The sequence below is a fragment of the Ciconia boyciana genome, chromosome 2 (assembly GCF_034638445.1).
Source record: "Ciconia boyciana chromosome 2, ASM3463844v1, whole genome shotgun sequence".
NCBI classification, from domain to species: Eukaryota; Metazoa; Chordata; class Aves; order Ciconiiformes; family Ciconiidae; genus Ciconia; species Ciconia boyciana.
Window position 1 is genome coordinate 162,281,271 of NC_132935.1, and position 9,972 is coordinate 162,291,242.

Below are 9,972 nucleotides of genomic sequence, written 5' to 3' on the forward strand. Positions count from 1 at the left end.
CACCTTCTTTTTCCTCTTGAGCCTTTCAGCTGAGAGGTTACAGATCTCTCCTGCAGCACTCACACACACCTTCTGTGGACAGCTGCAACACATCTCAGGGCTACAGATACGTATCCGTCTAGCAAAAACCCTGTGCTGGGACAGCACCAGTCGTATGCAAGGAACTCCAGGTATCTTCCCTTTCTGCTGACAGCTTGCCATTACAATGACAGCAGAAGTGCCGAGTGTGACTCTCCTGCGGATGCCTGCTATGGAGACCAGCTGCTCCCTAACTCGGTACCTCCTCGGACCTTATGTACCCCCTTGAGTTCCTGCAAGCCCCAATTGCCATGATTTTCATGCCTCGTGGCTTACTGCATAGACTAGACTCCCTATATAATTTTCAGCTCTGTTTGAGCATGGTCGGTGTTCCTCAGCTCCCGTTGGAGGGTGGCAGCAGGTAGTGAACGGTGAAACCACTTCCAGCACTGGTCTGTGCCGAACAGTACATTGACCTGCTTGTCTTCTGCTGGTTTCCTCATCTGAAGTAACTGTGGAGTCTAGCAGATAGCAAAAAAAAAGTGCTTTCTTTACAATAGGAGATGTAAAGGAAAGCAAGGGGGTGAGGCTTTACATACTTGTTTGAGCCACCTCCGTAAGTAGTTGCTTCAAGATCCTTCTTGAGAACTGTGCTCGTGTCCGTGTCCATCTGTCATTCCTGTTGCACACTTAATTGCTTCCCTGCATGCATCTGTAGTGACAGTACGAACCTCTGTGATGCAGCTAAGCAGCAGGAGTCCTGGAAATGGAGAAGTCTATCCTTTGTTCCTCCACTGTTTTAATGTTTGTTTTTAAAGTGAAATAACCGAATTGCGAGGGGAGTTGACAACTAGGCTGTCCACAGTTTGATACAGTGATTTTCTGCTGTTCCCTTGACTGTCTACTCTTGATTGTTATAGTCTTGAATCAGGGTGGAAGTGATGGTAAATAGGAGGCAGACGGGAATGCAAGGGGAGAGCTGCCGCTGTGCTCAAGGGCTCTCTGCAGCTGCCTTCACCCCGCTTCGGGCTGGGTGCTGCTTCTGGCTGCAGCCCACCGGCTCTGCTCGGTGCACTTTTGGTAGTTGGCCTTTTGAGGGCAGACTGTTTCCGCAGTGTCGGCCTCAGTGGTCAAAAATGATGGGGGATATGAATCAAATGTCTCTGGCCCGTAATAACTGTCTTTCTGCTTGTGATACTAAGATACCCATTTAAAATGAATTGTTGTTTCGAGTGTTATATTGACAGCGGTGCAGAATGAAGCTAATGATTTTTCCTAGATAAGGGTTTTGACACCAATGTTTGACAGTGCCTTTAGATTGACCACCCAAGTTGTGTATCTTCTCCAAAGACAATTTTGACTCCAGCTTCTCCATGAGTCTCATTCTAGGTGAGGATTTAACCCTGTACTGACGTCTTGCAATGCTGTTGTTTCCATCTGTAAACACGACTTGGAGGGGTGGGAGGGATGTGAAGTTCTGCTTTTTATTTTTGTGTGGTTGGTTCACTTTAGAGCACCGTTTTGCAATTTTCAGGTTGGCCTGTTGTAGTAAAGATGGGTCTCATTGGCTCGTTGTGCGAAGTGCTGCACTGATCTGTGGAGAAACAGTTCCCGTCCTGGAAAAGTAACACGTATTAGATATGGCAGGCAACAACTGGAAGGGGAGAAGTGACGCACCCAGAAATTTGAGGATTTCTTTCATCAAAGGGCTTCAGAGGTGCTGCAACACCCCCAACTTTGAGTGTCCTTTCCATCACTGGAATCATCTCCCTGACAGAGACACTTGGGTGTCCTGTAAAATAAATGGAGGCAAGTAGGTAACAAAACCCAGGATTTGCAGAAGCCATTAATCTGGCCAGCAGTGATTGCTGGAGGACATGGGCATTGGATTTCTCTGGGGGTTTTCAGTCATGAGCCTTTTTTTGGAACTGGCTTGGCGAGCTAAACCTCTGCCATGGAAAACCATTCAATAGAGATCCTTCTGCCAGTACACCACCTGGTTTAGCCAGGTGTCCAAGCAGACGTGCTTTCACAGCCTGCTTTGATTTAGTTCATGGACTTGAAGCCACTGATCTTTCTAGTGGAAACTTCCAGTTTGTACAAACCCTACCAAAGTGGCCAGCTAGGGCCCTGCTGTCCCTGGCACTGCTCACCAGAGAAGCAGCCACGTCAGCCCTGGAGGATGTGAAGAAGGCACCCTCATCATCTGTGCCAGTGGGTGGAATGGGCTGTTGAAATAGGGCAGCCTTGCTTTGGCTGGTTTTGGTGGGAGGTCTCCACGGTGAAGGAGCTCCAAAGATGCGTCCCAGGTAGGGCCAGGCAGGTGGGTAAACCAGAGCTGCTTAAAGATGGGATGGCAGAGGAACAGGGAGAGGGATTTTTGGTGGCAACTTGCAGAGAAGTGGGTTCCTCTGGTACTGTAATGCCTGGGTCTCTTTATGTGTTTAACCCATGCTAGCCTGCGTGAAGAAAACCCTAAACCCTCCTGCGCCCGTCCTGGTCCCGTGTGTTTGTTGCCCGGCAGTGAAGCTGTGGAGGAATTATATATAAACCCCAAAGTGCTCTTGCTAGTTACCTGGCTCAGTGGGAAAGTGAGGAGCAATTTTGCTGTTATTTTTGAATTGTCTTCTCCTGCAGTCACACGGGAAAAGCTTTTCTCACCATGCAGCAAAGGAAATGGAGAAAATGTTCCTTTTTCTTTTTTTTTTTTTTGATTCAGGTCCATCTAATCGGCTCCACCTACACAGTGGTGGTGTAGCCAGTTCTCACACACTTCCTAATAGCCATCTGCCTGTGCAGTTAATGGCTTGCGTGCTTTTGCCATATCTTGGAGGAGAAGACCAAACAAGAGCTTTGAGTATTTGCTTAAAATATCTGAAGTGTCTGTGTGGATGCTCCGGGATGGATACTCAGCGCTGGCTACAAACAACCCCCACTTACCCACGTTGTAAAATATTACAGAGCAACTGGCCTTTTCCGTCGTGCCCTTCAAACAGGGCAGGTTTCCCACCTGCCGTGTGAAAAATTAACAGCTGTGGCAACATAATATTCCCAAAATACTCACTTCCAAGAGCTGAACGCGAGGCTTTTGATGTTGGTTTGAGAGGTACGATGGCTGGCATCCCAGCTTCCCCGCCAGCGCATTCGGTGGGTGGGGAGAGATGCAGAAAACAGGTCTGGAACGAAGTGCTTCCAACTCTGCTTAAGAAACAGTGCGGAGGTATTTAACAGATCACAGAAGTAAATTTGGTTTGAGTCAAGAATAAATATTTCCCAAGACAACAAATAAAGACCCGTGCAAGCTTTCCCTAGCAGCTCTCAGCAGCTGCTGGGGGCAGGGCTTGGCATGGAGGGAGGATGGAGCCAGGGAGGGAATGGGAGCACCCGCCGAGCTGCCAGTGCTCAACAGCCGTAAGTCCTGTCCCATCATTGTGTGGATGCGTCCATCTGGAGGAAGACCAGCCTGTCTCCCTGCCAACCTCATTTTAGTCCCATGCTTTACCAAAAATATGTGTTCCTCCCCCCACAGCTGTTTTGTGACCCAGCCGATGCTCTTTGGTGCTGCAGTGCCTCCAAAAGCAGGGTGGCCATGCCCGAGCCCCTGGGGAGCCTCAACGGGACACAAAGCGTGAAATGAAACCATAGCTGGATTGGACAGCCTGGCTATGAAAGTGGGCTTGAGCTTGGATTTGATTACCAGAGCGTTGCAAGATGCAAGGTAAGGTAGAACTAAAGGGTGCGAAAGCCAGGCGAGAAAGCTGACCTAACCGATGGCGGTGCTAGAGGGGAGGATGCCAAATCATGTCCCTCAGCCATCAGCGGGTCCCTTGGGTTGAACCTGAGCTGCTTTAGTGGCAGCTGAAGGACCTTCTGCAGAACATCAGCCCTGTGATACTGCTCCGTGAGGTGGATGAGTAGGGTTATCACACTACGCCTGTGCATGTATATGCATATGCCGGTCCCAAAAGGAGATGGGCAAGAAATGTAAGGCTTGCTGCAAGCACTGCATCTGTGATACACACAGTCTGTTTCCTTTCGTCACATGTGACTTCATTTTTCAGTCTCCTCCAGCTCTGGGTACTGAGGCTTCAGCCTTTGCCTGACTTTATCTTTGCCTACACCTCCACAGGCTGAATTTCATCATCTGCAAGGAGACACCACGCCTCTCCCATTCCTGTGGAGGAGGGAAGGGGAGAGAACATAACCACTATCCTGCTTATTTATTTGGGACATAACGTTGCACCTCACTGAGCTTACCTCCAGCTGTGATGTGGAGCAGCTGGAGCTCCAGAAAAAGGTGCTGGGATTCACCTAACTTGATTTAGCTGCATCTTGATTTAGCTGCATCTGTACTGCTCTTCCTATTGCTGTACTGTTACTAACTGTATTGTTATATTATTAATACATCAGACTGACTGTCCTTTTCAGTTGAGGGAAGTCTAATCAGAGGATCCAGTAGTGCTCACTTAGAGCTCAGGACCTCACGGCAAGAGACATGCCGGTGGCAGGGCTGCCTTTCCCCACTGCCACCCCCCACCCGGGGGGACTTTGGAGCCCTGCAAATACCTGCCAGGGTTAAAGAACAAATAGAGTGATTGCTTAGTGTGTCTTAGCCTGCATGACAACGTCTTAACCTTTCCTTTTTACCTTCGTCACAGGCATCTTGTAATGTCAAGCAAGTGTAACAGGGAAAAGCTGCAGGGAGAAGCTGTGCAGGAGCAGCGAAAAGTTGCAGCAAAATTTCCCCATCCTCCCTTTTCGCAGCTCCAGTCTTCAGATGTTTTAATGTGTGGGGAGATTCCCGTGAGTGGGAATGCAGCATGTACGTTCACGTGGAGTTAGGATCGGCGTGTGGCTGTGCGGGAGAGGAGTTTTGGCTCCAGGGTTATGATTTCATTACATGAGATTTGTGGGGTAGCGAGTAGGAGATTTCAGGAAAGAAATCGATGTTCCTAATATCAGAGTAAGACATATTTGCCATGGGAGTGTAGGAAGAAGTGGGACGTGAACTCTCCTGCTAAAGCATTTCTACTGTCTCTAAATTGCTCAGAAGCTTTGGCTGTCATTGGGCCAACGAGGGAGGATGCAGTCCTCACTGCAGAGCTTATTGGTGGTGCAAGGTGCGAGTCTCTGCTCTGCGGAGGCTGTAAGTGCCATGAAGAAGTGGGTGAGACTGTGCAGGAGCGTGGTTGGGGGCCCACAGAGCAGCACCCCCGGGACTGCAAGCAAGAACGGGAGCCCCAGGGAGGTCTGGGATTTCCCATGGCCTTAGGAGTCCTGAATTAAAACCAGAGACAGTCCCTTTACATGTGATAAGACTTCAGGGACTCAAAGATTAAGCCAGGTGATTTTTTTTTTAATGCAAGATGTGCTAAGCACGTAAAATATTGAGTCCAGCCATTCCCATGCTCTTTTGCGTGCCGAACTCTCCGCTGAGCATGACCTTCCTCACCGCCATGGTCCTCCTCACCCCCACGGCCCTTCTCATCCCCACGTACTCTCTCAAAACAGCAACTTCGCTTTGTTCTCATCCCTTTGTACTCCTCCTCTGTCGGAAGCTGCCATCACCAAAGCGAGTGCATTGCTCTTACTAATAGCAAAGTAATCAATTTGAGTCACTGTATACATTAGTAATGGCCATGTAATTCTAGTGCAAATTAGGTTTGGGCAGGCTGCGAAGCCCGAGACATCTCGTCTTCCTGAGCAGAGCTTGGATTTACTGTCCTCTGGGGAAGGCCACAGCGAAACACCCCCCCACCCCCCTCACAAATCCTCCCTTGATTGGATACAGTATGGTTGTCTGATTAAAATTGTGCAGTGGTTCAGAAAATGATTTTCAGCCAGTGCTTCACAGTAAATTACTTTTTTTTTTTTCCCCAAGACAACAAATTTTTACCTCAAGTACAGCTGGACACTGAAACGAGAAACTCAAGAAAAGCAAGATGCCAGCAAGGCGAAGAGGGAGAGGGGTCAGGGGAGCACCCGGCAGCTGTGACACCCTGCCATGAGCCATCCCCGGTGCGCAGACCTGCATCTCCCACGAGCCCAAAGCCTGGCATCCACCCCCACGGTGATACTGCCCACTTAACACCCAGATCCCTTTTCCCACCGAGTCAGGTCCCTGGCAAGGTTTGCCGGTGCCATGGGTAAGGTGAGAAGCATCGGCTGTGGCCAAATACTCCGGTATCCACCTCTGTACTCCCGTGTGGGATGTCCCCTTCCCAATGTGCCTTGTCTGTGCCTGTCACCACACCTCTTGGGGAGGTGGGTGGCAAGAGGAGAGTGTGCATCCTTCCTGCCACCCTCCCCTCCACCCCCATGGCCACTGATGCCTCTGGGGCAAGGAAAGCCCCAGAGCTATGTGCCCGCCGGTGCTAGCCATGCAGTGTTTTCTAGTCCTGGATGTTAAAACCACTTCACGCTGATCAGTCACTGAAGGAAATGCACAATTTTTCCTCAATCCGTGGGACGGGGTTTCCTGTTTTCCACATGAGCATCCCAATGACACTTGGAGACCCATTTGTCCCTAATGCCTGATCCTGCGCTAGCTCGCTCATCCAAAACACTACTGATGCTCTTCTGCACGGGGAGAGCTGCCCGCTCCCTTCTGTCCTGTGTCGAGGGCTTGGCAGGGAAGGATGCATCTTCCAAGATGAGTCCAAGATGAATCTCCCATTTCTTGGGTTGCCCACAGGAGGGTCAAGAGGTGCACCACCCTGCCAGAGTTTCTAAAACATCTTAAGCATCTGCCTGCAGGAAGGTGTCTTTGTTTGTGACTCCAGTGGTGGCAGTACTCTCCCAATTTCAGCGTGTTCAAGCCTCAGGGAGGAGTGAGATTTAAGCACACAGCAATCGGCCCTTCCTGGTGGCATTTCATGGACTTTGTGCCCACCTAATTGGTGCCCATCCTGCACACTAGGTGCTGGGCTGGGTCTCCAGGGATTGGGCACCCAGCAGTGGGCACATCTGGACTGAGCCTCTGTGTAAGCAGCTGCCATCCCATGGCAGGGGGCCATGTCTGTGTAAGAAGGTAGGATAAGGAATAATAATAGTAATTTTAAAAAATAATCCATGTAAATGCTGCAGCAAGTGTGTGCCTGAGAAGGAGTGGTTGGTGGTGGGGAAAAGGGAGATGGGATTTTTTTAATTAGAGCTGGGTAATGTCACAATGTCAACAAGTGGTATGGCATTGCTTACAGGTGGTCATACACTGAGTTGAAGGTCTGAATTTACCATAACTGTATATGTTTTCCTGGAGGGACTGTGACAGCCTGGGGGAGTGGACAACAACTGGCAGTAAAGCAGCTTTATGTACGCTATATTTCAGATGTATGTTTGCGTTCAAATAAATGTAAAACTGATTTCCTTCCTTTTGAGAAAAAAAAAATTAAAAGCTAACTAGAAGTCTGTCAATGGCAATGAACCACCTGACTCTAACAACTCTGGAAGCAGAAGAAAATTTGCACGTGGTGCAAACAAATGGAGAATCTTTGTCACAGCCGATATCAACTTCCCACCTTTGCTGCGACACAAGCTCTCTCCACTTCGTATTTGCTCTGTGAGAAGTGGGTAGTGTGGGGGAGGGAAGGGCTGTTTATTAAATTAATAAAATATGTTTCACAGCATATTGGCACTGAGCTGGAAAGGAGCAGCTCGGTTGCCCATTCCCTCTCCCGGTCCCCGCAGGATTGTTCCTCACTGGGGGTGATTAGTGCCTTCATCCATCCAGTTTGAAATGTCACATTTCCTGCTGCAATTAGAAGGAGCTTTTATCCGCGGGATGTATGTGTGTGTGTCTGAGGGGGTGTTTTCATTCCCTCCAGGTGAATGTTTTAGTAAGCAACGTCCAACACATAACACAAATACTTGAAAAGAAACACTTTACTATTACTAAAGACTGTTATTGCAGCTTTCATAACCTTTCAGAGATCCCTGGGAACTTGAAAGAAGGAGTGGGCTTATAAAAGGAATTGTGATCTTGTTTTTAAGCTGGGGCACAGGAGAGAGGTGGTTTCAGCGTGCTCAGTTCCCAAAAGGAGCTGCTCTTGCCCTTGCAGGGCTTGCCAACGCCAGCCCGCTGGGACGCAGCAGCAGCGGTTGCTCAGTCCCTCCTGAGACCACCTCCAGGCGGCTGGCAGCAAAGGTCCACCGCTTTTTGGTGGAGATAGGGCAAGAGATGCTAAAAGGCACATGCTGCAGGTGAAATAAATACTCTATGGTAATACACCAGCTCTGTGCCCTGCTCTGAGGGTGCTGAGCATCCCTTTGCTGGAAGGGGTTGAGCCCAGGCAGTGGGGCTGCCTGAACTGGGCAGGGGGCTGGACAACCTGCTTCTGGGGACCCCAAGGCAGCAGAAAGCATGCTAGGAAAATGCACAATCCAAGGATGGGGCTTGGGTAGGGGGCTGGCAGCATCCAGGCTGTGCAATGTTTGGCACAGTTTCTATCACAGACTTGGCCCATGCCATCTAGCACTCTTCTGGACGATGCCTGGACATGGGTAGGGTGATGACATGGGCCCAGGTCATTTCTCCTTGAGAAATCTGGATAAAAGCAGCCAGTTCTGGAGGGGGGAAGAGACACATTACTGCAAGCCGCTCTGTATTGTTTGTAATAACCAGGCCTCATGCTATTTAATTTACTACTACAGACATATCTAAACATGCCTTGAAGATCATGAAAGAACAGTCCTACTCGAGGATTTAATCCTAAATATGAAGTCCCTCTGATTCTGATTTGACAATGTATCTGCAAACAGGATTAAATTTTCAGTTCTATCATCTATCAAGTAGACCCACTCTTTTTAATGGTGCACAGTATAGCTCCAAATGAGACAACACAGGAAAACAGAGGTCTTGACTATGATGTATAATTTAACAAGATGTATTTGCTTCCTGCATCTTGTGTATACATGAGAAGACGAGGTTCCTACCCAAATGACTTAAGAGTTTTCAGCTATGATCCTACAAACCCTTATTCACACAAGTAGTCTCAGTTACTTCAAAGGGAGCTCTTCATAAAAAGGCAATTTGCCTCTTTAGAGTTGAAAAGGTAGAAAATGAAAACATTGGGTCAGTCACGGTGCACCACCTATATAATTTAGGGTATACATTTAACAATATAAGCACTAATATATTGGGCTTGGCAGCCAAGACTTCCAAAATTAGAGCCGTAATATTAGATATCTTCAGCTATATTTGGGATGCAAAAAGCCCTGAGGCATCAGGATGCAGAAGGAGATACCTAACTTTAGGTATATGAAGGGGTTTTTGACCTTCAGAACATTATTTGGGGTGAAGGTTCAGTATTCTGTGAAAGGGAGGTCTGAGAAAGTGCTCTTGTTTTTACAATTACAGTACTCCAGGCTGGTGCTCTTCTTTGGGCATTTGCACATTTAACCACTTTTTACAGGGTAAAGTAGATCTGCACGCATGGTCAATTGTGCTGGCTCCTTGGCCTACCTTACCTGCTTCATGGTTTTTGCCTCCATCCCTGGCCAATGGTGCTACATCTCTCCCAAGCTGGTTTTCAGCTGCTGGCACCATCCTAGATTTGGCCCCTGTTAGTGCTGGCTTTAGCAGGCACTACAAAACAGGAGTGAAGGGACAGAGCAGTATCAGCACGTGGAGCCCCAGCTCGGGATGTTGTCTTGATGTTTGAGTCCCCAGAGCTCTCATCATCAAATGTCTAATGTCAAAATGATGTCTCGCTGACGAGACATCGTCGTCTTCTTCTGTTGTGTCGTATGTCTCAGGGTTGCCTGAAAAGCCTGTTTTTTGTGAATAATTTGGTAATTACTCCTGCTCATCTGTGGCCTTTCCATAGCATTAGCTGCATCATGAAGGTCAGAAACCTTGTACAGAGAAAACCTATTCTGTGTTTGGGTTAGATGTTGTTGGGCTAGCAGGGAAGAGGTGCACTTGCTGTAGGAGTGTCCGTGGTGTTGCTGCACACA

The 9,972-nt window shown here is 48.5% G+C and overlaps 1 protein-coding gene across 6 annotated transcripts in view; it reads left to right on the plus strand.

Moving 5' to 3' along the window:
• Positions 1-7,452, plus strand: part of EXOG (exo/endonuclease G) — a 32,847-nt gene extending 25,395 nt beyond the window's left edge. Inside the window, exons 8-10 of one of the 6 annotated variants that reach the window (XR_012041278.1) lie at positions 22-1,407; positions 1,553-3,429; positions 3,548-7,451. The gene's annotated coding sequence lies outside the window, so the exon portion shown is untranslated. Of the gene's footprint in view, positions 1-21; positions 1,408-1,552 lie in introns of all 6 variants that reach the window. The other 5 variants (XR_012041280.1, XR_012041276.1, XR_012041275.1 and 2 more) reach the window with 5 other exon arrangements.
• The last annotated feature ends 2,520 nt before the right edge of the window (positions 7,453-9,972 follow it).